The sequence below is a fragment of the Lolium perenne genome, chromosome 7 (genome assembly GCF_019359855.2).
Source record: "Lolium perenne isolate Kyuss_39 chromosome 7, Kyuss_2.0, whole genome shotgun sequence".
Taxonomy (NCBI): Eukaryota; Viridiplantae; Streptophyta; class Magnoliopsida; order Poales; family Poaceae; genus Lolium; species Lolium perenne.
In genome coordinates this window covers 222,376,997-222,403,580 of record NC_067250.2, presented here as the reverse complement: position 1 = coordinate 222,403,580, position 26,584 = coordinate 222,376,997, and the positions used below count along the sequence as shown (strand labels likewise).

At 46.4% G+C, this 26,584-nt stretch overlaps 1 long non-coding RNA gene across 1 annotated transcript; it reads left to right on the top strand.

Annotated features, from left to right (window-relative positions):
- Positions 1–14,092: 14,092 nt before the first annotated feature.
- On the top strand, positions 14,093–15,905 carry LOC139833120 (uncharacterized). The gene is made up of 2 exons (XR_011748211.1): positions 14,093–14,465; positions 15,686–15,905. It is a non-coding gene; the product is annotated as an uncharacterized lncRNA (long non-coding RNA).
- The last annotated feature ends 10,679 nt before the right edge of the window (positions 15,906–26,584 follow it).

Sequence of the window (26,584 nt, the reverse complement as noted above, 5' to 3'; positions counted from 1 at the left end):
AATGGCAGGAAATACCATGTGGTAGGTAGGTATGGTGGACACAAATGGCATAGTTTTTGGCTCAAGGATTTGGATGCACGAGAAGAACCCCTCTCAATACAAGGCTAGGCTAGCAAGGTTGTTTGAAGCAAACTCAAGTATAAAATGGTGCAGCAAGACTCACATATGAACATATTGTAAGTATTATAAGACTTTACATCGTCTCCTTGTTGTTCAAACACCTCAACCAGAAAATATCTAGACTTAGAGAGACCAATCATGCAAACCAAATTTTAACAAGCTCTATGTAGTTCTCCATTAATAGGTGCAAAGTACATGATGCAAGAGCTTAAACATGATCTATATGAGCACAACAATTGCCAAGTATCAAATTATTCAAGACATTATACCAATTACCACATGAAGCATTTTCTGTTTCCAACCAAATAGCAATTAACGAAATGGTTTTCAACTCCGCCATGAACATTAAAGATAGAACTAAGAACACCAGTGTTCATATGAACAAGCGGAGCGTGTCTCTCTCCCACACAAGGATGAACTTATTCAAACAAAACAAAAACAAACAAACGCTCCAAGTAAAGTACATAAGATGTGACCGAATAAAAATATAGTTTCACTAGAGGTGACCTGATAAGTTATCGATGAAGATGGGGATGCCTTGGGCATCCCCAAGCTTAGACGCTTGAGTCTTCTTGAAATATGCAGGGATGAACCACGGGGGCATCCCCAAGCTTAGACTTTACACTCTTTTTGATCACATTATACCATCCTCCTCTCTTGACCCTTGAAAACTTCCTCCACACCAAACTCAAAACAAACTCATTAGAGGGTTAGTGCATAATCAAAAATCCACATGTTCAGAGGTAACACAATCATTCTTAACACTTCTGGACATTGCCCAAAGCTACTGGAAGTCAATTGAACAAAGAAATCCATCCAACACAGCAAAAGAGGCAATGCGAAATAAAAGGCAGAATCTGTCAAAACAGAACAGTCTGTAAAGACAAATTTTTTAGAGGCACTGGAACTTGCTCAGATGAAAATGCTCAAATTGAATGAAAGTTGCGTACATATCTGAGGATCACGCACGTAAATTGGCAGATTTTTCTGAGTTACCTACAGAGAACCCTGCCTAAATTCGTGACAGACAGAAATCTGTTTCTGCGCAGTAATCCAAATCTAGTATGAACCTTGCTATCAAAGACTTTACTTGGCACAACAATGCAATAAAATAAAGATAAGGAGAGGTTGCTACAGTAGTAGCAACTTCCAAGACTCAAATATAAAACAAAATTGCTGTAGTAAAATAAACACATGGGTTATCTCCCAAGAAGTTCTTTCTTTATAGCCATTAAGATGGGCTCAGTAATTTCAATGATGCTCGCCCAAGAAATAAGAGTTGAAGCAAAAGAGAGCATCAAGAAGCAAATTCAAAACACATTTAAGCCTAACCCACTTCCTATGAAAAGGAATCTTGTAAATAAACAAATTCATGAAGCATAATGGAACAAGCATAGAAAGATAAAACAAGTGTAACTTCAAGATTTTTAGCAAAAAGAGAGGTGTTTTAGTAACATGAAAATTTCTACAACCATATTTTCCTCTCTCATAATAACTTTCAGAGGCATCATGAACAAACTCAACAATATAAGTATCACATAAAGCATTCTTATTCACATGCATGAAAGTATCATTACTCTCCACATAAGCATAATCAATTTTATTAGTTGTAGTGGGAGCAAATTCAACAAAGTAGCTATCATTATTATTCTCATCATAAAATATAGGAGGTATAGTATAATCATAATAACATTTACTCTCCATAGTAGGCGGCACCAAAAGACCACTATCATTATAATCATCATATATGGGAGGCATATCATAATCAATATAAACTTTCTCCTCAATACCCGGAGGGCTAAAGAGATCATTTTCATCAAAACCGAACTCCCCAAGCTTAAATTCTTCCATAGCATTAGCAATAATGGTGTTCAAAGCATTCATACTAATAACATTCCCATTAGCATGCATAAGTTCCATGGGTTTTTTAATTTTCTCTTCAAACACATCATGTCCTAATTCAAGATAAAGTTCATAAAGATCTCTCATTTTGTTGATGTCTTCCATTAAGCCTTACTAGTGTAAAACAAGAGACAAAAAGATGCAATTGCAGGATCTAAAGGAAATAGCTTCGAGTACTTACAACGGCAACAGAAAATAACTTAGTTACCTGGGACCGGAGTGTGAGTGCCTTTTACCTTTCCTCCCCGGCAACAGCGCCAGAAAAGTGTTTGCTGTCCACAACTGGCGCGTGGTTGACGTGGGAGGTTTGATGGCGGTTGACGGGCTTGATGGAGTCTCATGATTCGTCCCCGGCAACGGCGCCAGAAAAGTGCTTGATGTCTACGTGTGCTTCTATTCTTGTAGACAGTGTTGGGCCTCCAAGAGCAGAGGTTTGTAGAACAGCAGCAAGTTTTCCTTAAGTGGATCACCCAAGGTTTATCGAACTCAGGGAGGAAGAGGTCAAAGATATCCCTCTCAAGCAACCCTGCAATCACGATACAAGAAGTCTCTTGTGTCCCCAACACACCTAATACACTTGTCAGATGTATAGGTGCACTAGTTCGGCGAAGAGATAGTGAAATACAAGTAGTATGGATGTATATGAGTGGTAATAGCAATCTGAATAAAATATGGCAGCGAGTAAACATGCAACAGAACAGTAAATAAACGGAGATTCGATGTTTGGAAACAAGGCCTAGGGATCATGGACACTCTCAACATTGATCACATAATAAATAAGTTCTCTTCCTTTGTGCTACATATACTCTTGTTTGATAATGAACACCATTCGTTGTGTAGGGCTACAAGAGCACCTCAATGCCGGAGTTAACAAGCTCCACAACATTCGGTATCCATGTTTAAGTAACCTTAGAGCATAATAGATCTTTGAAATTTAAACCGAGTACTAACATAGCATACACACTGTCACCATTACACTATGAAGGGGGAATAAATCACATCAATACTATCATAGTAATAATTAACTCCATAACCTACAAGAGATTATGATCATAACCTACGCCAGGAACTACACGATGCACACACTGTCACCATTACACCGTGAAGGAGGAATAGACTACTTTAATAACATCACAAGAGTAGCACATAGACTAATAGTGATACAAAGCTCATATGAATCTCAATCATGTAAGGCAGCTCATGAGATCATTGTATTGAAGTACATAGGAGAGAGATTAACCACATAGCTACTGGTACAGCCCTTAGCCTCGATGGAGAACTACTCCCTCCTCATGGGAGACAGCAGCGGTGATGAAGATGGCGGTGGTGTCGATGGAGATGCCTTCCGGGGGCACTTCCCCGTCCCGGCGGCGTGCCGGAACAGAGACTCCTGTCCCCCAGATCTTGGCTTCGCGATGGCGGCGGCTCTGGAAGGTTTCTCGTACCGTGGCTTTTCCGTCTCGAAGATTTAGGTCAGGGAGCTTTTTATACGCGAAGAGGCGGAGTCGGAGGGGTTACGGAGCCGCCACACAATAGGGGGGGCGCCCCCCCTTCTGGCCACGCCGGCCTGGCGTGTGGTGGCCCTGTGGCCCCCTCTGGTCCCTCTCGGGTGTTCTGGAAGCTTCGTGGAATTCTAAGATGCTGGGCGTTGATTTCGTCCAATTCCGGGAATATTTCCTTACTGGGATTTCTAAAAAACCAAAAACAGCAGAAAACAGGAACTGGCACTTCGGCATCTCGTTAATAGGTTAGTTCCGGAAAACGCATCAAAACGATATAAAGTATGAACAAAACATGTAGGTATTGTCATAAAACTAGCATGGAACATAAGAAATTATAGATACGTTTGAGACGTATCAACGTCATGGATAGACGTATCGGTTTCATAGAAGAAGAGGCCAAGAGGCCAAAGTACAACATACCCTGACACAGAAGCCACAGGTACAAACCACGCTAACCCGATGGGATAGCACACATGGCTAAAGCAACTACTCGCGACATCTCCACTTTTCTACCGGCGCAAGAGCACCTCTAAACAGCCTAGCCGCTCGCCAGAGCTCCGCATCCTCAGAGATCTTCTGGATAACTGTGTTCTTTGAAGGAGTCACACCTTCAAAAAGCACGTCATTCTGGTGACGCCAGAGACTCTAACATATCAGCACCGTCGCCGTCCAAAGGTCCCGGTCGCCTCCCGGGCCTCCCTTCTTTTGTCGTAGCCAGCTGACGAGTGTGGTGTCTGGTTGCGGCATCCAGCGGAGCTTGCCCCACAGGCGTAGGAAAACAGACGAGACCTCACGCGCTAGGACGCAACCCATGAGAAGGTGATCCAGGGTCTCGCCCCCTTGGTCGCAGAAAGGACAGGATCCCGGGTGTGGGAGCCCACGACGACTGAGCCTGTCGGCTGTCCAGCACCTATTCTGTGCTGCAAGCCACATGAACACTCTGTAGTTCGGTGGGGCGCGCGACTTCCAAATCTGCAGCGCGCCGGCCATGTCCTCTCTGGCCCCGAACATCCCCTCATAGCTGGATTTGGCGGAGTAGGAGTTGTTACTTTCCCACTTCCACCTGAAACTATCCTCCACGCCCTCGACAAGGGTGACGTGCACTAGTCAATCTGCCACATCAAATAGCTCCAAAAGTGCAGGTGCCCCCAGATCTGGGGACAGGTCCTCAAGCCACCCTCCTGCCAGTCCCTCTCGGACTCGGTGTTGCTTGACTGCGTGTTTTGGCACGGCAGCAAACAAGTTTGGGGCAATGTCGCTAATCCGTCCATCAGGCATCTAGCTATCCGACCAGAAGAGAGTGGACACTCCGTATCCTAAACTTGAGAAGGTAGCTCCTTCGAATAGATGTCTCGCTGGCTGAGGGACTTGAATGTTTAGCTCTTTCCACGGCTTGGATTCATCTACCCCCTGGAGCCAAAGCCATCTGGTCTTCAGCGCCACATTCATCATCTTAAAGTTTGGAATACCGAGTCCACCCCACTTCTTAGGGGTGCATACTTTGTCCCACACCACTAGACAGTGGCCCCCCTTCACATCTTTTCGGCCTTTCCAGAGGAAGCCCCTTAAGATCTTCTCAATAGCAAGAATGGTCTTGGCCGGTATGTCGAGGGACATCATGGAGAAGATAGGCATCGTAGACAGCGTCGACCGGACGAGTTCCAATCGGCCCCCCTTGTCGAGAAGAGACGCCTTCCATCCCGGCAGCTTATTGGCTACGTTGTTGATGTCTACGGGTGCTTCTATTCTTGTAGACAGTGTTGGGCCTCCAAGAGCAGATGTTTGTAGAACAGCAGCAAGTTTCCCTTAAGTGGATCACCCAAGGTTTATCGAACTCAGGGAGGAAGAAGTCAAAGATATCCCTCTCATGCAACCCTGCAACCACAAAGCAAGAAGTCTCTTGTGTCCCCAACACACCTAATAGGTGCACTAGTTCGGCGAAGAGATAGTGAAATACAGGTGGTATGAATATATATGAGCAGTGGCAACGGCACCAGAAAAGTGCTTTGCCCAGGACAGTAAACAAGCAGTAGTAACGCGGCAGTAGTAACGCAGTAAAACAGTAAACAAGCAGCAATAGCAGTATTTAGGAACAAGGCCTAGGGATTACACTTTCACTAGTGGACACTCTCAACATTGATCGCATAATAAATAACTTTTTCTCATATGTGCTACATACACTCTTTTGTTGGATGATGAACACATTGCGTAGGATTACACGAACCCTCAATGCCGGAGTTAACAAGCTCCACAATTCAATGTTCATATTTAAATAACCTTAGAGCATAATAGATCATTGCAAAATAAACCAAGAACTAACATAGTGCACACACTGTCCACATTACACTATGAAGGAGGAATAGATCACATCAATACTATCATAATGATAATTAACTCCACAATCTACAAGAGATCATGATCATAGCCTACGACAAGAACCACACGGTGCACACACTAGTCACCTTTACACCATGCAGGAGGAATAGACTACTTTAATAACATCACATGAGTAGCACACAACTAGTAGCGATACAAAGCTCATCATATGGATCTCAATCATGTAAAGCAGCTCATGAGATCATTGTATTGAAGTACATAGGAGAGAGATTAACCACATAGCTACCGGTACAGCCCCGAGCCTCGATGGAGAACTACTCCCTCCTCATGGGAGACAGCAGCGGTGATGAAGATGGCGGTAGAGATGACAGCGGTGTCGATGGAGAAGCCTTCCGGGGGCACTTCCCCGTCCCGGCGGCGTGCCGGAACAGAGACTCCTGTCCCCCAGATCTTGGCTTCGCGATGGCGGCGGCTCTGGAAGGTTTCTGTGGGTTTCGTCGAACGTATCAGGGTTTTCGCGACGGAGGCTTTAAATAGGCGAAGAGGCGGCGCAGGAGGGCTGACAGGGTGGCCACACTATAGGGGGGCGCGGGCCCCCCCTTGGCCGCGCCGGCCTAGGGTTTGGTGGCCCTGTGCCCCCTCTCTGGCGGTTCTCGTGTGTTCTGGATGCTTCCGGGCAAAATAGGAACCTGGGCATTGATTTCGTCCGATTCCGAGAATATTTCTTTACTAGGATTTCTAAAACCAAAAACAGCAGAAAACAGCAACTGGCCTTTCGGCATCTCGTCAATAGGTTAGTTCCAGAAAACGCATAAATATGACATAAAATGTGCATATAACATGTAGATATCATCAATAATGTGGCATGGAACATAAGAAATTATCGATACGTCGGAGACGTATCAGCATCCCCAAGCTTAGTTCTGCTCGTCCCGAGCAGGTAAAACGGTAACAAAGATAATTTCTGGAGTGACATGCCATCATAACCTTGATCATACTATTTGTAAAGCATATGTAGTGAATGCAGCGATCAAAACAATGTATATGACATGAGTAAACAAGTGAATCATATAGCAAAGACTTTTCATGAATAGTACTTCAAGACAAGCATCAATAAGTCTTGCATAAAAGTTAACTCATAAAGCAATAATTCAAAGTAAAGGCATTGAAGCAACACAATGGAAGATTAAGTTTCAGCGGTTGCTTTCAACTTGTAACATGTATATCTCATGGATAATTGTCAATATAGAGTAATATAATAAGTGCAATATGCAAGTATGTAGAAATCAATGCACAGTTCACACAAGTGTTTGCTTCTTGAGATGGAGAGAAATAGGTGAACTGACTCAACATAAATATAAAAGAATGGTCCTTCAAAGAGGAAAGCATCGATTGCTATATTTGTGCTAGAGCTTTGATTTTGAAAACAAGAAACAATTTTGTCAACGGTAGTAATAAAGCATATGTATCATGTAAATTATATCTTACAAGTTGCAAGCCTCATGCATAGTATACTAATAGTGCCCGCACCTTGTCCTAATTAGCTTGGACTACCGGATCATCGCAATGCACATGTTTTAACCAAGTGTCACAAAGGGGTACCTGTATGCCGCCTGTACAAAGGTCTAAGGAGAAAGCTCGCATCGGATTTCTCGCTATTGATTATTCTCAACTTAGACATCCATACCGGGACAACATAGACAACAGATAATGGACTCCTCTTTTATGCATAAGCATGTAGCAACAATTAATAATTTTCTCATATGAGATTGAGGATATATGTCCAAAACTGAAACTTCCACCATGGATCATGGCTTTAGTTAGCGGCCCAATGTTCTTCTCTAACAATATGCATGCTTAACCATAAGGTGGTAGATCGCTCTTACTTCAGACAAGACGAACATGCATAGCAACTCACATGAAATTCAACAAAAGGTAGTTGATGGCGTCCCCAGTGAACATGGTTATCGCACAACAAGCAACTTAATAAGAGATAAAATGCATAAGTACATATTCAATACCACAATAGTTTTTAAGCTATTTGTCCCATGAGCTATATATTGTAAAAGTGAAGAATGGAAATTTAAAGGTAGCACTCAAGCAATTTACTTTGGAATGGCGGAGAAATACCATGTAGTAGGTAGGTATGGTGGACACAAATGGCATAGTGGTTGGCTTAAGGATTTTGGATGCATGAGAAGTAATCCCTCTCGATACAAGGTTTAGGCTAGCAAGGCTATTTGAAACAAACACAAGGATGAACCGGTGCAGCAAAACTCACATAAAAGACATATTGTAAACATTATAAGAATCTACACCGTCTTCCTTGTTGTTCAAAACTCAATACTAGAAATTATCTAGACTTTAGAGAGACCAATTATGCAAACCAAATTTTAGCATGCTCTATGTATTTCTTCATTAATGGGTGCAAAGTATATGATGCAAGAGCTTAAACATGAGCACAACAATTGCCAAGTATCACATTATCCAAGACATTATAGCAATTACTACATGTATCATTTTCCAATTCCAACCATATAACAATTTAACGAAGAAGATTCAACCTTCGCCATGAATACTATGAGTAAAGCCTAAGGACATATTTGTCCATATGCAACAGCGGAGCGTGTCTCTCTCCCACACAATGAATGCTAGGATCCATTTATTCAAACAAAAACAAAAACAAAAACAAACCGACGCTCCAAGCAAAGCACATAAGATGTGACGGAATAAAAATATAGTTTCAGGGGAGGAACCTGATAATGTTGTCGATGAAGAAGGGGATGCCTTGGGCATCCCCAAGCTTAAATGCTTGAGTCTTCTTGAAATATGCAGGGATGAACCACCGGGGCATCCCCAAGCTTAGAGCTTTCACTCTCCTTGATCATAATATATCATCCTCCTCTCTTGACCCTTGAAAACTTCCTTCACACCAAACTCGAAACAAATTCATTAGAGGGTTAGTGCACAATAAAAATTAACATGTTCAGAGGTGACACAATCATTATTAACACTTCTGGACATTGCATAAAGCTACTGGACATTAATGGATCAAAGAAATCCATCCAACATAGCAAAAGAGGCAATGCGAAATAAAAGGCAGAATCTGTCAAAACAGAACAGTTCGTAAAGACGAATTTTAAAATGGCACCAGACTTGCTCAAATGAAAATGCCCAAATTGAATGAAAGTTGCGTACATATCTGAGGATCACACACGTAAATTGGCTTAATTTTCTGAGCTACCTACAGGGAGGCAGGTTGAAATTCGTGACAGCAAAGAAATCTGAAACTGCGCAGTAATCCAAATCTAGTATGAACTTTACTATCAAAGACTTTACTTGGCACAACAAAACACAAAACTAAGATAAGGAGAGGTTGCTACAGTAGTAAACAACTTCCAAGACACAAAATAAAAACAAAGTACTGTAGCAAAATAACACATGGGTTATCTCCCAAGAAGTTCTTTCTTTATAGCCATTAAGATGGGCTCAGCAGTTTTAATGATGCACTCGCAAGAAATAGTAGTTGAAGCAAAAGAGAGCATCAAGAGGCAAATTCAAAACATATTTAAGTCTAACATGCTTCCTATGCATAGGAATCTTGTAAATAAACAAGTTCATGAAGAGCAAAGTAACAAGCATAGGAAGATAGAACAAGTGTAGCTTCAAAAATTTCAGCACATAGAGAGGCATTTTAGTAACATGAAGATTTCTACAACCATATTTTCCTCTCTCATAATAACTTTCAGTAGCATCATGAGCAAACTCAACAATATAACTATCACATAAAGCATTCTTATCATGAGTCTCATGCATAAAATTATTACTACCCACATAAGCATAATCAATTTTATTAGTAATAGCGGGAGCAAATTCAACAAAGTAGCTATCATTATTATTCTCATCATCAAATATAGGAGGCATATTGTAATCATAATAAAATTTATCCTCCATAACAGGTGGCACCAAAAGGCTACTATCATTATAATCATCATAAATAGGAGGCAAAGTATCATCAAAATAAATTTTCTCCTCCATGCTTGGGGGACTAAAAATATCATGCTCATCAAAGCCAGCTTCCCCAAGCTTAGAATTTTCCATAGCATTAGCAACAATAGTGTTCAAAGCATTCATATCAATAACATTTCCATTATCATGCATATAAAGTTCCATGGGTTTTTTAATTCTCTCTTCAAACACATCATGTCCTAATTCAAGATAAAGTTCATAAAGATCTCTCATATTTTTGTTGTTTTCCATTATGCCTAACTAGTGTAAACAAGAAACAAAAAGTTGCAATTGTAGGATCTAAAGAAAATAGCTTCGAGTACTTACGGCGCCGGAAAATAGCTTAGTAGCCGAGATCCGGAGTGTGAGTACCTTTTACCTTTCCTCCCTGGCAACGGCGCCAGAAAATAGCTTGATGTCTACGGGTGCTTCTATTCTTGTAGACAGTGTTGGGCCTCCAAGAGCAGAGGTTTGTAGAACAGCAGCAAGTTTCCCTTAAGTGGATCACCCAAGGTTTATCGAACTCAGGGAGGAAGAGGTCAAAGATATCCCTCTCATGCAACCCTGCAACCACAAAGCAAGAAGTCTCTTGTGTCCCCAACACACCTAATAGGTGCACTAGTTCGGCGAAGAGATAGTGAAATACAGGTGGTATGAATATATATGAGCAGTGGCAACGGCACCAGAAAAGTGCTTTGCCCAGGACAGTAAACAAGCAGTAGTAACGCAGCAGTAGTAACGCAGTAAAACAGTAAACAAGCAGCAATAGCAGTATTTAGGAACAAGGCCTAGGGATTACACTTTCACTAGTGGACACTCTCAACATTGATCGCATAATAAATAACTTTTTCTCATATGTGCTACATACACTCTTTTGTTGGATGATGAACACATTGCGTAGGATTACACGAACCCTCAATGCCGGAGTTAACAAGCTCCACAATTCAATGTTCATATTTAAATAACCTTAGAGCATAATAGATCATTGCAAAATAAACCAAGAACTAACATAGTGCACACACTGTCCACATTACACTATGAAGGAGGAATAGATCACATCAATACTATCATAATGATAATTAACTCCACAATCTACAAGAGATCATGATCATAGCCTACGACAAGAACCACACGGTGCACACACTAGTCACCTTTACACCATGCAGGAGGAATAGACTACTTTAATAACATCACATGAGTAGCACACAACTAGTAGCGATACAAAGCTCATCATATGGATCTCAATCATGTAAAGCAGCTCATGAGATCATTGTATTGAAGTACATAGGAGAGAGATTAACCACATAGCTACCGGTACAGCCCCGAGCCTCGATGGAGAACTACTCCCTCCTCATGGGAGACAGCAGCGGTGATGAAGATGGCGGTGGAGATGGCAGCGGTGTCGATGGAGAAGCCTTCCGGGGGCACTTCCCCGTCCCGGCGGCGTGCCGGAACAGAGACTCCTGTCCCCCAGATCTTGGCTTCGCGATGGCGGCGACTCTGGAAGGTTTCTGTGGGTTTCGTCGAACGTATCAGGGTTTTCGCGACGGAGGCTTTAAATAGGCGAAGAGGCGGCGCAGGAGGGCTGACAGGGTGGCCACACTATAGGGGGGCGCGGGCCCCCCTTGGCCGCGCCGGCCTAGGGTTTGGTGGCCCTGTGCCCCCTCTCTGGCGGTTCTCGTGTGTTCTGGATGCTTCCGGGCAAAATAGGAACCTGGGCGTTGATTTCGACCGATTCCGAGAATATTTCTTTACTAGGATTTCTGAAACCAAAAACAGCAGAAAACAGCAACTGGCCTTTCGGCATCTCGTCAATAGGTTAGTTCCAGAAAACGCATAAATATGACATAAAATGTGCATATAACATGCAGATATCATCAATAATGTGGCATGGAACATAAGAAATTATCGATACGTCGGAGACGTATCAGTTGTCCACGAGGTATTGGAGCTGAGCCGCGGATGGCTTCCTCAAAGACAACGGAAGTCCCAGATACCATTGAGGGAAAGGTTCCACAGGACTCCGTAACTCCAGCTCCACTAAGGCCACGTGGGCGTCCGTGCATATGATAAGATTCGCCGAGCACTTCGCGATGTTAGTAAGAAGCCACGAGGCCGTCCCAAAGTCCTCGATCACCGCCATGAGAGTCTGAAAGTCCATGACTGAGGGTCGCAGGAAGGTGACAACATCATCCGCATAAATGGATGTGCGGTGACGCAAGCCTGATGGCGCCAGCGGGCTCAGCAATCCCTCATCTGCGGCCTTCTGGATCATCAGGTGTCGGACTTCCATGAGTAGAATGAAGAGATGTGGGGATAGCGGTCGCCCTGTCTGAGTCCATGCCTATTGGAAATCCTCTAGCCCGGAGTGTCGTTGAGCAAGACACGTGTCGAGGCCATGGAAAGAAGAGCACAGAAGCACGTGATGAGCCTTTCCCCAAACCCTAGTTTCCGGAGTGTAACGGCCCCGGGTAGCATCCCTATTAGATTTGTTTGTTGTTTTTCTTTTGTGCATCATCATGCATCATGCATCATATCCTCCATGTTTTAATAAAATAAAATTATTTTATAAACCATAGAATCCATCTTTCCCTCTCATATGGTTTTAATAAACCCTTCTCTCTCCTTTCCATCTAATAAAACCCTAATCTCTTCCTCTCATATTTCTTATTTCATAACTAAATCTTTCAACAAATAATTTGGGTTTAAAAATGTGCTTTGATTTGCTTAAAAATAAATTAACTATTTAAGAAACTAGATTTGAATCTCACTCCCATCTCTGGTTCAAATTCAAACTGAAAAGGATTTGAAAATTCAAATGGTTTAAACAAAAACAGAAAAAGAGAAAAAGGAAACCCCTCTCCCTATCACCCTGGGCCACTCTCTTTTCCCCTGGCCCTTTTCCCCTCTCTTCTTTTCCACCCCGGCGGCCCAGCTGGATCCTCCCCTTCTCCCTCTGGTTCAGCCCGAGTTGGCCCAAGCCCGAGCCAGCTTTTCTCCTTTCTAGCCCAGCCTCGTACCGGTTCGGATGGAGAGAGACCGAGCTCTCTGTTGTCGTCTTCTTCCATGCGTGCACGCAGATGGCGTGGCCGTGGTCCTCAACCACCGCAACCACGCCGAGCCTCACCTGCTCCCTCCCCTTCTTATCCCCTCCTCGAGGCCCCAGAAACCCTAGCCTCTCCCCTTTCCCCCCTCCTCGCGCCGCCACCTTCTTTTCCCTTCTTTTTCTTCTTATCTGTGAAGCAACCGAGCGCCACCGCCACTTCTTCGCTGGCGCCCCACCATCTCCGGCATCCCCTCGACCAGCCACCGCTACACACATCTCCGCCTTGATCTTCTCTGCAACCTCGTCGAAGGAATCGACTCAGAGCGCCCTAAATCGCCGCCAACATTGTCGTTCCCCTTCTTCGTCTCCGGCAGCAAATCGCCGATTCTGGCGACCACCGCCCTCCTTCGGCGCCATAGGCACCTCCTTCGGCTTCCTGGTAACGCACCGCACCCCCTGGTCCTCCTCTCGCCCCCTTTCTCCCTCTCTACCATGCTCCCTATGTTGATACCGCCCTCGTCTCCGCAGACCTCGCCGCCGGCAGCTCCACGGCGACCCCCTGACCACGGCGCCGTCTCTCTCTAGTCTGCATCGAGGAGGCGCGACGAACGCGCCTATCCTCGCTTCCTGGAGCAGCCTACATCGCCCGCACGCGCGACGTCTGCCCGCGGTGACCGCCTCTATCTAGAACGCGAGCGGCATCGCCCCCGCGTCGAACACCCTGTGGGCGCGCACGGACGGTTCGCCAGCTCAGCGCCACGCTGGCAGCCACATCAATGCGCGGGTCCCACTCGTCAGCCTCTCTGGCTCAGATCCACCCCGGTGAGAAACTGTTCCCAGATCCAGATCCATCTCCTGTTTGCAAAGAGGCCCCTGCAAGTTTCTTTTCCTAACCCGGCGTCCCTGCCGCAGAACCTTTTCAGCGTAACCCCCTGAATCTTTATGAAATAAACCCGGGATCCTCCCCCTCCCCCCCCCCGTATGAAATGGTTTCTGGGTCCTTCTCGAATTGAAATAAAACTTGTTTTATTTATTTTAAACAATAAAAACCACTATGCTAATAACTTTTAATTGGTAAATCAAATAGAAATGTTTTCTATATGAAAATTGATGAGAAAAATGTGCTGAACATGAATATGCCATCCATATATCTGTTTGCATCTCGTATCATGTCAGGCCGTGCTAGTTTGTGCATTTCACCTCACATATATGCGGAGTATTTCGGAACACCGCCTAGGTTTTCCCCGCTCCGTTTAATATTGAAGTAGCGCACCCTTGCCATGATATGCCATGCTAATCAACACTTAACTTTGTCGGTAGAAAATGCAACTACAACCTAACTGGTTTGTTTGGGGTTCCGACTCCGATTAATATGAATAAGTTGCATTGCACCATATCTGCCATGTCATGCATGTCATCTTCATCATGCTGGTTCTTCATCCGTAGTAGTAAGTTTGCATCCATTGTTTGTTCCAGCATTTGCTTCTTCCCGGATAGGATCACGAAGTGGTGTTGTGAGATACGACAAGTTCTTCTGCAGCTTTTCACAGGCGAGCCCACCTCCTTCACCTATTTTATATTTTGCTCTCCCTCTCACTGCTATCCTTATGTTGCGATTCTTGTTGAGTCACGTGTCCTATTCCACCTGTTATCTCAATAATCCTATATGTATCATTCCCTACCCATAGCCGTTGCTTGATGTTTGAGCCTTGCGAGTCGTAGGCGTGTTTAGTCTCTGTTGTTTATCTCGATCTATTATCGGGATATGTTGGGTTGTTGGGAGGTTATCACATGCTATATCAATTGTTGGAGATACTCATGCTTTACTTTATTGTTAACAACTAAAATTGTAAGCAGAGGCATCTGTGAGCCCCTTTGCGAAAGCATCGAAACTTTGACTTGCTAATGTCCCCTAGGACCCGAGTTCTTGTTATCTGTTCCGAGATTGAGCGCTCTACCCATGCGTGGGGGAATGGGACCCCCCATCACCCACTACCTTTCCTCGAGTCTGTTTATTGGGAGCCACAACCTTGGTTTTATTTGCTCATATGCACGATGCACGATTTACTTCTGTTGCCTTCGGGTGTTTATATTTTGTACTGTACTCATAACGCGGAACGATTAGCGAAAGCAGGTTGTTCACACTTAGCTTAGCCGTTGTCGCAAACCTCTGGGTCCGTATCGGAGTACGGCCGAACTTCGTCACGGGTAGCTTAGTTGGGTGGCTCCCATTAAACTTTATCTTGCATTGGGAACGGTCTTGATGTGAGACTCCACCTGTAGTAAGTGGGTTCGAGCATGCGTATGGTTACTTTTGGGCAACCCCTGCAGGGTGTACATCTTATCGATAAGCCGTGTCCGCGGTTATGGACGACTTGGAATTGTATAGCTTGATCGTAGAACAACTTACACCTTATATCCTGTTGCTAATAATTTGCTAATAAAAATTTTCAAAAAGTGTGTGTGTGCCTTTGACAGTACCTCTTTGCGAAGGGGGATCGCATCGGCTGTGTTATGTTTGCAGAGTATAGAACTGTTACCTTGTGCGCTCTCTTATCTTCTCTGAGTAGACGGATGTTGTAGCGAGTCTCTATTGGATAGTAGCTTTGCTGCCGCTAAACTCCACATATAGCCGGGTGAAGTTTATACGCCCACCAGCGAGCATAGCTGGTCTTGTCTCGCAAGTACGTGCCAATGGTACTTACCCTCGCCTTCCTTTCTTTTTGTCTCCTCCCCCTTCTGTCGGCAACCGATGGCCCGACTTTGACAGGTACGAGATGATGACGTTAGCAAGGTTACCCTTCCGGCTTGGCCTGGGCAGGGTTATGGACGCCACTGGTTATCTTCAGGACTCTTAGTCCAATTTGTATCTTGTCCGTACTCGGACGTATTTGATCTTCTGTATGATTTGGATCTTTGTATGTATCTATTTGTATCTTGACTCGTTGGAGTCGTTGTTGTATATATGTATCTTCTGGGCTCTATTGTAATCCTGTTGTAATGTTACCGCTCGTGTTAATTCTTCTGGCATCACGTGTGTGATTCGTCGCGCACGTCATGTCGGAGGGCGTCTCTGAATCGATATCATGCGGATTTCGGCAGGATCGCTGGAATCCTCATGGTACCGGTGTCGGGGGCGTCACACGGAGCACGTCCACGAGGAACGACCAATCCACTGTATCAAAGGCCTTGGTTATGTCCAACTTCATGAGGACAGCCGGGATGGAGCCGCTATGGAGTTTGCGTGCCGTCCCCTGGACCATCATGGAATTGTCATGCAGGCACCGTCTACGCACAAAGGCACTCTGGTGAGCCCCCACCATCTGCGGGAGAACTGGGGCAATCCGGTTCGCCAAAACCTTCGCCACCCACTTGGCGATGCCGTGGATGAGACTGATTGGCATAAAGTCTCGCACTTCTTCTTCCCCTGGCTTCTTGGGGAGAAGTGTTACCAGTGCTCCATTCACCGCCCCGAATCCACGGTAGTCGAGCCGCGACAAGGAGCTGAAGGTATCCATGATGATCCCCCAACAGACAACAAAGCGCGCCGAGAAACCGTCGGTCCTGGGCACTTGTCTAAAGGCATGTCTTTGATTGCTTTCCACGCTTCCGCTTCAGTAAATTCTCCATCAATGTGTTGAAGGTCGAATGATGGAAGCCCCAAGAAATCCAAATCAAGGGTGAAGGGCCGGTCTGCCACAGAACCCAAGAGGTCGTCAAAGAAATTACGGAGGCACGTCGTAGATGATTAATCATGAATTTATGTACTCTCTCTGATTCGAATTAATTGACTCAACTTTATTAAGATATGGATGTATCTAGACGTGTTTGTTGACTAGATACATATGTATCAAGACAAAGTTGAGTCAATTAATACGAAACCTCCATGCTTCGGCCTCTTGTTTGAGGAGGTGTGCAATGCAAGAACCATGGCGATGTCTTCATCCTTTTCCATTATAAACTCTTCCTCGGACGCCATATAGTCATAGGAGCTCTAACTCTTGCTCGAAGTCATCAACAATTCCAAAATGGTTGTGTCATTTTAGAATTAATTAAAAAAACATAACCAAATTTATAAACAAAAAATGGTAGAGGAATGAGCAAAATTTTACCTTTAACACACAAAGTGTCAATGTGACGCCCCAAAACCGGTACCATGAGGATCCCAGCGAATCCGCCGAAATCCGCACGATATCGATTTTAGGAGACGCACCACCAAGCGCCTCGTACACGCCGAAGCATGCACGCGATGCGGGTGGAATCAATCACGAGCGGTAACATTACAACAGGATTACAATAGAGCCCACAAGATACATATATATTACAACAACGACTCCCACGAGTCAAGATACAAATAGATACATACAAAGATCCAAATCATATAGAAGATCAAATACATCCGAGTACGGACAAGATACAAATTTGGACTAAGAGTCCTGAAGATAACCAAGTGGCGTCCATAACCCTGCCCAGGCCAAGCCGGAAGGGTAACCTTGCTAGCGTCATCTTCATCGAACATATCTTCATACCTGCCCGGTTATATCCCGTAGAAGCAGCAATAAGTACGGGTTCGTACTTAACAAGACTTCAAGACGTATAAGCATTCGTCAACCAGTCGTCCTTTGTACTTGAGGCACGCAGGGGACTTAGAGGACGCAAGAGGAACGTCATAGGCAATATGGTGGGGTTAAGCGGCAACGCGCAAGCACTAAAAACCTGTAGAGACACTCTACAACAGTCGTCTAATCAGAGAAGATGAGAGAGCGCATAACTAACAGTTCTATACTCTGCAAACATAACACAGCTGATGCGTTCCCCCCTCGCAAGGAAGTACTTACAAAGGCACTCACACGGTTGTCAAATTTTAACCATTTATTATTGAAGTTGTACTAACTTACTACACAAGTTATTAGCATTGAAACAACAGGTGTAAGTTGTCTATGGTCGAGTCATACAGCTCCAAGTCATCCATAACCGCGGACACGGCTTATCGATAAGATGTAACCCTGCAGGGGTGCCCAAATGTGCCCACACGCACGATCTATCCAACCTGGCGAGGGAAAGATATCACGACTCGCACTCTCCTTCACTACAACAATGTCCAGGAAGCCACCTAACTAAGTTGAACCCGTATCGAAGTCCGGCCGAATCTCCGAAGTGGACCTAGCTATTGCGTGCACGGCTTCCGAGGGTCAGAACACACACAGGGGCGAATGACCCGCTTCAGCATGCGATAAACGCTCAGGCCGCAAACCTATACGTGCATACCAGAAACAAGGGATACAAGGCACCCAGGGGCTTCCCAAAGTAAACAAGTAACAAGCTGGCATGCACGCAACAACAAATGGTAAAACATTACGAACTAGTTGTGGCCACTGGACAAAGCTGTAGATTCCGGCAGTGGTCGAGGGGAGACCCAGAAGCATACCCACGTGTGGTTAGAGCGCTCAGTCTAGGAACAGATAACAAGAACTCGGGGTCCTAAGATATTTAGGAAACACAAGTGAGCCGCCATAAAACGAGCAACTGACCCACCGATGTCTCCGCTTACAATTAAGGTAACCATGATACCCTCAACAGATATAGCCATAAACCATGTGTCATGATTCCCCAACAGATAACACGATAAGATAACGATAACGGTAATGAGATATAAACAGCACTAGCATGCACTACGACTCGCAAGGCAGACCCGATAACCAAACAAAAGCTGTAGGTGGTTGGTGGAGGCAATATAGGCTGCTTGAGGTAACAGGTGGAAGGGACACGTGACAAGAACGCAACTTAAGGATAGCATGAGGGAGAAGGCAAAATAAAATAGGTGAGCGACTTCTGCAGGGGCAGAAGTATAGGGGAAATTGCTTGCCTGTTAAAGCTTGCCGAGGAACATCCGGAGAACTTGTCGCATCTCACAACACCACTTCGTGATCCTATCCGGGAAGAAGCAAATGCTGGAACAAACAACGGGTGCAAGTCTTACTACTACGGAAGAAGAAGATCCAGCATGATCAAGATGATATGCATGACATGGCAGATATGGTGCAATGCAACTTATCCATATTAATCGGAGGCGAAACCCCGGACACACAAATTAGGTTGGAGTTGCATCTTCTATCGTCAAATTTAAGGGTGGATTAGCATAGCAAACATGGCAGGGGTGAGCTACATCAAAGTTAAATGGAACCGGGACAACAATTGTACAATATCCCACATATTCCATATGTTACATATTAGGTGATAATGCAAACTAGCACGAAATTGTATGATGCGTGATGCAACAGCAAGCATGGATGGCATATTCATGTTCAGCATATTTTTCTGATCAACTTTCATATAGAACACATTTTATTTCGAGTTATAGTTTTAAAGATATGATTTTAGCAAGATTTAAACCTTCCCTGCCATTTTTTAGAAAAACAGAAAAGGGCCTGGGACGTTTCTCACCGAAGGGGAAGACAGCCTGGGACACTGACGCGTGGGCCCGGGCGCTGCTGACATGGATGTTGGCTGGATCTGAGGAAAGGACTGCGGGTTAGGGAAAAACAAACGTGCAGGGCTTCTTTGCAAAACTGCACAGATCCGGATCTGGAGGTTTATTCTCACCGAGGTTGGGCTAGCTGCGGACGCTGACAGGTGGGCCGGGCGCCACGCTGGACGCTGACGTGGCGGACCTTGTGTGTGCCGCACGGAAGGTGTTCGACGAGGGGGATGCCGTGCGCGGGCGGGCGGTGATCACCGCGGGCACGGCGACGAAGAGCGCGGACGATGCAGAGGCCCCCAGGAAGCGCGGGTGGCCGCGTCGGGGTCGCCTCGTCTGCGCGAACCAAGGGGAGGTGGCGCCAGGTGCTGGGGGTCGCCGGAGCTTCGTCGACGGCGGGACCTGCGGCGGTGACGGTCGGCAACACAGTGAAGAAGGGGAACCCGGAAGCAAATCAAAGGGGGTTGAGGACTAAGAGGTGCGCCGGATTACCAGGAGCATGCCGGTGTTCTCAGGATGGTCGGAGGAGGCCCACGGTGGCCGGAATCGTCGCCGGAGTTCGGCAGACGGAGCGGGGAATCGGCGATTTTGGCGGCATCTGAGGGCACCCGGGCTCGATTCCTTCCACCGGGTTAACGAGGAGAGCGAGGCGGACCTGATGGTGTGCTCGGACAGGGAGGGGGGTGCCCGGAGCGGCGGTGCCATGGCGAGGCCGACGGTGGTGCTCGGGCTTCACAGAGAAAAAGAAGGGAAGCAGGAGAGATGGCGGCGCGAGGGAGGAAGAAGGTAGGGTTAGGGTTTTCGGTCTCGAGAGGGGTTAAAAGGGGAGGGGGAGCAGGTGGAGCGCGCCGCGGTGGTTGGCGAGGAGGACCACTGCCTCCTCACGCCATGTGCGTGCTGGGACGAAGAAGACGACAACGTCGTCGAAAAGAAGAGCGAAAAGGTACGGGCCGGTTCTGTTGGGCTGGGCCGGAAGAGGGGAGAAGGAGACGGGCCGCCGTGGAAAAGGAAAAAGCCAGAGGGGGGGCTGCGGCCTGTTAGAGGAGTTAGGGTTTGATTTTTCTTTTAAAAACTTTTCTCCTTTATTTTATGTTTTTGAAATCTGTTTTAGTAGACAGATTTGAACCACAACAACAAGAGTTTGAATTTGAATACAGGTTGGAGATAAGATAAAAATAAGATCCAAAGGTTTATAATAAAATATAAATCTTATTATTTTAGGGTTTTGTTAAAGAATAGAAAAGGGGAGGTTTATTATAAAAACCATATGAGAGGGAAAACAAAATATTTAGGGTTTATAAAATAGTTTTATGTTGTTAAAACATGAATGAGATGATGCATATGCCATGAGGATGCATAAAAGAAAAGAACAAACAAAAATCTAATAGGAGTATTTTTCTGGGTCGCTACAATCGACACCACTAACAAGGGATCGCGCCCCGAGATCCCACGTCCAGGTACGGGGAAAGAGAGGTGAACTATCGGATCTTCTGGCGACGTGTTGATCTCCTCGACACCACTAACAAGAATTGTTGCTCCATGCTGATTGGTCGACACCACTAACAAGAGTAGTTGCTCCGCTCTTGATGATGAAGTGCTTCTGGTGGAACCTCCGAAGATCGGACCTATTAGGATAAAGGCAAAGATCGTCCAACCCACGTAGAGACCTATGACTCGGAGAACTCAGATAAGGGAGAAGACTCAAAAATCGCAAAGTTAAGAGGAGAAAGAATTAGATAAGGAGAAAAATAGAGCTAATCAGATGTATCCCACGAATTTTAGAAAATAGTTTTGACACTAGACACATCGTCCGTTAGCAAGGTTGTCCTACAGGCTGGACTAGTGGGGTACCGTCAACCTGATGCTCTGATACCAACTTGTGACGCCCCAAAACCGGTACCATGAGGATCCCAGCGAATCCGCCGAAATCCGCACGAATATCGATTTTAGGAGACGCACCACCAAGCGCCTCGTACACGCCGAAGCATGCACGCGATGCGGGTGGAATCAATCACGAGCGGTAACATTACAACAGGATTACAATAGAGCCCACAAGATACATATATATTACAACAACGACTCCCACGAGTCAAGATACAAATAGATACATACAAAGATCCAAATCATATAGAAGATCAAATACATCCGAGTACGGACAAGATACAAATTTGGACTAAGAGTCCTGAAGATAACCAAGTGGCGTCCATAACCCTGCCCAGGCCAAGCCGGAAGGGTAACCTTGCTAGCGTCATCTTCATCGAACATATCTTCATACCTGCCCGGTTATATCCCGTAGAAGCAGCAATAAGTACGGGTTCGTACTTAACAAGACTTCAAGACGTATAAGCATTCGTCAACCAGTCGTCCTTTGTACTTGAGGCACGCAGGGGACTTAGAGGACGCAAGAGGAACGTCATAGGCAATATGGTGGGGTTAAGCGGCAACGCGCAAGCACTAAAAACCTGTAGAGACACTCTACAACAGTCGTCTAATCAGAGAAGATGAGAGAGCGCATAACTAACAGTTCTATACTCTGCAAACATAACACAGCTGATGCGTTCCCCCCTCGCAAGGAAGTACTTACAAAGGCACTCACACGGTTGTCAAATTTTAACCATTTATTATTGAAGTTGTACTAACTTACTACACAAGTTATTAGTATTGAAACAACAGGTGTAAGTTGTCTATGGTCGAGTCATACAGCTCCAAGTCGTCCATAACCGCGGACACGGCTTATCGATAAGATGTAACCCTGCAGGGGTGCCCAAATGTGCCCACACGCACGATCTATCCAACCTGGCGAGGGAAAGATATCACGACTCGCACTCTCCTTCACTACAACAATGTCCAGGAAGCCACCTAACTAAGTTGAACCCGTATCGAAGTCCGGCCGAATCTCCGAAGTGGACCTAGCTATTGCGTGCACGGCTTCCGAGGGTCAGAACACACACAGGGGCGAATGACCCGCTTCAGCATGCGATAAACGCTCAGGCCGCAAACCTATACGTGCATACCAGAAACAAGGGATACAAGGCACCCAGGGGCTTCCCAAAGTAAATAAGTAACATGCTGGCATGCACGCAACAACAAATGGTAAAACATTACGAAACTAGTTGTGGCCACTGGACAAAGCTGTAGATTCCGGCAGTGGTCGAGGGGAGACCCAGAAGCATACCCACGTGTGGTTAGAGCGCTCAGTCTAGGAACAGATAACAAGAACTCGGGGTCCTAAGATATTTAGGAAACACAAGTGAGCCGCCATAAAACGAGCAACTGACCCACCGATGTCTCCGCTTACAATTAAGGTAACCATGATACCCTCAACAGATATAGCCATAAACCATGTGTCATGATTCCCCAACAGATAACACGATAAGATAACGATAACGGTAATGAGATATAAACAGCACTAGCATGCACTACGACTCGCAAGGCAGACCCGATAACCAAACAAAAGCTGTAGGTGGTTGGTGGAGGCAATATAGGCTGCTTGAGGTAACAGGTGGAAGGGACACGTGACAAGAACGCAACTTAAGGATAGCATGAGGGAGAAGGCAAAATAAAATAGGTGAGCGACTTCTGCAGGCGAAGTATAGGGGAAATTGCTTGCCTGTTAAAGCTTGCCGAGGAACATCCGGAGAACTTGTCGCATCTCACAACACCACTTCGTGATCCTATCCGGGAAGAAGCAAATGCTGGAACAAACAACGGGTGCAAGTCTTACTACTACGGAAGAAGAAGATCCAGCATGATCAAGATGATATGCATGACATGGCAGATATGGTGCAATGCAACTTATCCATATTAATCGGAGGCGAAACCCCGGACACACAAATTAGGTTGGAGTTGCATCTTCTATCGTCAAATTTAAGGGTGGATTAGCATAGCAAACATGGCAGGGGTGAGCTACATCAAAGTTAAATGGAACCGGGACAACAATTGTACAATATCCCACATATTCCATATGTTACATATTAGGTGATAATGCAAACTAGCACAAAATTGTATGATGCGTGATGCAACAGCAAGCATGGATGGCATATTCATGTTCAGCATATTTTTCTGATCAACTTTCATATAGAACACATTTTATTTCGAGTTATAGTTTTAAAGATATGATTTTAGCAAGATTTAAACCTTCCCTGCCATTTTTTAGAAAAACAGAAAAGGGCCTGGGACGTTTCTCACCGAAGGGGAAGACAGCCTGGGACACTGACGCGCGGGCCCGGGCGCTGCTGACATGGATGTTGGCTGGATCTGAGGAAAGGACTGCGGGTTAGGGAAAAACAAACGTGCAGGGCTTCTTTGCAAAACTGCACAGATCCGGATCTGGAGGTTTATTCTCACCGAGGTTGGGCTAGCTGCGGACGCTGACAGGTGGGCCGGGCGCCACGCTGGACACTGACGTGGCGGACCTTGTGTGTGCCGCACGGAAGGTGTTCGACGAGGGGGATGCCGTGCGCGGGCGGGCGGTGATCACCGCGGGCACGGCGACGAAGAGCGCGGACGATGCAGAGGCCCCCAGGAAGCGCGGGTGGCCGCGTCGGGGTCGCCTCGTCTGCGCGAACCAAGGGGAGGTGGCGCCGGGTGCTGGGGGTCGCCGGAGCTTCGTCGACGGCGGGACCTGCGGCGGTGACGGTCGGCAACACAGTGAAGAAGGGGAACCCGGAAGCAAATCAAAGGGGGTTGAGGACTAAGAGGTGCGCCGGATTACCAGGAGCATGCCGGTGTTCTAAGGATGGTCGGAGGAGGCCCACGGTGGCCGGAATCGTCGCCGGAGTTCGGCAGACGGAGCGGGGAATCGGCGATTTTGGCGGCATCTGAGGGCACCCGGGCTCGATTCCTTCCACCGGGTTAACGAGGAGAGCGAGGCGGACCTGATGGTGTGCTCGGACAGGGATGGGGGTGCCCGGAGCGGCGGTGCCATGGCGAGGCCGACGGTGGTGCTCGGGCTTCACAGAGAAAAAGAAGGGAAGCAGGAGAGATGGCGGCGCGAGGGAGGAAGAAGGTAGGGTTAGGGTTTTTGGTCTCGAGAGGGGTTAAATGGGGAGGGGGAGCAGGTGGAGCGCGCCGCGGTGGTTGGCGAGGAGGACCACTGCCTCCTCACGCCATGTGCGTGCTGGGACGAAGAAGACGACAACGTCGTCGAAAAGAAGAGCGAAAAGGTACGGGCCGGTTCTGTTGGGCTGGGCCGGAAGAGGGGAGAAGGAGACGGGCCGCCGTGGAAAAGGAAAAAGCCAGAGGGGGGGCTGCGGCCTGTTAGAGGAGTTAGGGTTTGATTTTTCTTTTAAAAACTTTTCTCCTTTATTTTATGTTTTTGAAATCTGTTTTAGTAGACAGATTTGAACCACAACAACAAGAGTTTGAATTTGAATACAGGTTGGAGATAAGATAAAAATAAGATCCAAAGGTTTATAATAAAATATAAATCTTATTATTTTAGGGTTTTGTTAAAGAATAGAAAAGGGGAGGTTTATTATAAAAACCATATGAGAGGGAAAACAAAATATTTAGGGTTTATAAAATAGTTTTATGTTGTTAAAACATGAATGAGATGATGCATATGCCATGAGGATGCATAAAAGAAAAGAACAAACAAAAATCTAATAGGAGTATTTTTCTGGGTCGCTACAGTCAAGCACGGCTGAGCAACGTAGTTCGGCGACAGATGGCAGTAGGTGACGCGTCGACGGTGGGGCAGAGGAGCTACAGGCCATAGGTAGCCTTAGCTACGTCGACGGCGGGGGGGCGGCCGGGCGACGTGGGACGCAGGGCGAGCGAAGGGCGGAGGCGGTTAGTGGCTCTTTGATCCGGCCGGGATCGGGCCGCGTGGAACCTCACAACCGAAAGATCGAAGCTATCATATGTGGTGTGGCCCCGCAGACGGGTAGAAGAGGGCCACGGCGAGCCGAAGTTCACCCGGCGGTCGGTGGATTTTCATGGCGGCGTCGGGTCATATTCGACCATCTCAGGATGCCGGATGAGGCCGGGACAGGAAGGACGAGGCTGGCGGGTCACGGTGGAGCGACATCGGTTCAATCCCCGGTGGCGGCGCGCCGGATTTCACAGGGATTCTGCCGGCGACGATGGAGTTGCTCGCGCCTGAGGGCATGTACAATGGTGATGAGTCAGCTGTCTGTAAGAGGTAGTTATAGGTGATTTTGGTGATGCGGACGAAAGATAATAAGGAGAGAGAAGGGGCTATCTGTAAAGTTTCAGACAGTCTGTAGGTTTCTTACAGACAGCTTACAGACACCATTTTTGTTATTGTATGAAGGGTGTCTATAATTTATACTCACATATAGTTATGGCTAAAAATAACAACTTACAGACAGACTATTGTATACACTGTCTATATAATTGTCTATAGATGACATGGAATAGTACTACAGACACCATTCGTCTAAACCAATATACATGTCCTAAGGTTGTGCATTGTGTTGTGCCCGATGCTATTTCGGAAAGGCATCAATCGAGTTCCTTTCGTACATAGAATAAGGTGTTGCCGTGTTGGACTTGGACCGGGTATGCATACGTACGCGCAAAGTAGTTTTAGTACGCGTCTTTCTCCGACTACTACTAGAACTATAGCTCCACATATCGGTAATAAATAGGCAGCCCGAGTCACAACTCAACTCCAAGTCTCCAACCGCGTCCTTCAATCCAGCCATCGTACGTTGCTTCTCTTCACGCGGGCACACACGCCACCTGCGCGCACATGGAGGACTCGCCTAGCGATGACCATGTTGCCGCCGTGGCCGCTAGACTGCCGCCGGTGCGCTACTATGTTCCGTATGAGGAGGAAGAGGAGGAGCTCGTCCAAGACCCAGACTCTCCGCAGTCTCCGAGCCAGGTGTGCCATTCGCCGCTCAAGATCGTCAACCGCGGCCAATCCGATTACTGGGCAAATCTTGAGATCCTCAACGATGACAAGAACGTCATGGACGACGACAACGAGCCAGCGCAGCTGGAGAAGGAACCTGCACCTGCTGCACGGTGGAGCCCCGAAGACAAAGAGCTGTACTGCCCGGTAGACGTAAACGACGACCCTGAGTCTATGCGAAAGCTCTGGGAGCTACAGAGCAAGCGGTACGCGGTGCACGCGTTGCGACATTACAATGCTGACCAATACAACGGCGGCGTCAAGTACGAGCTTGTCGAGGCCACCGGTAGCCAGGGCATCGTGCTCGA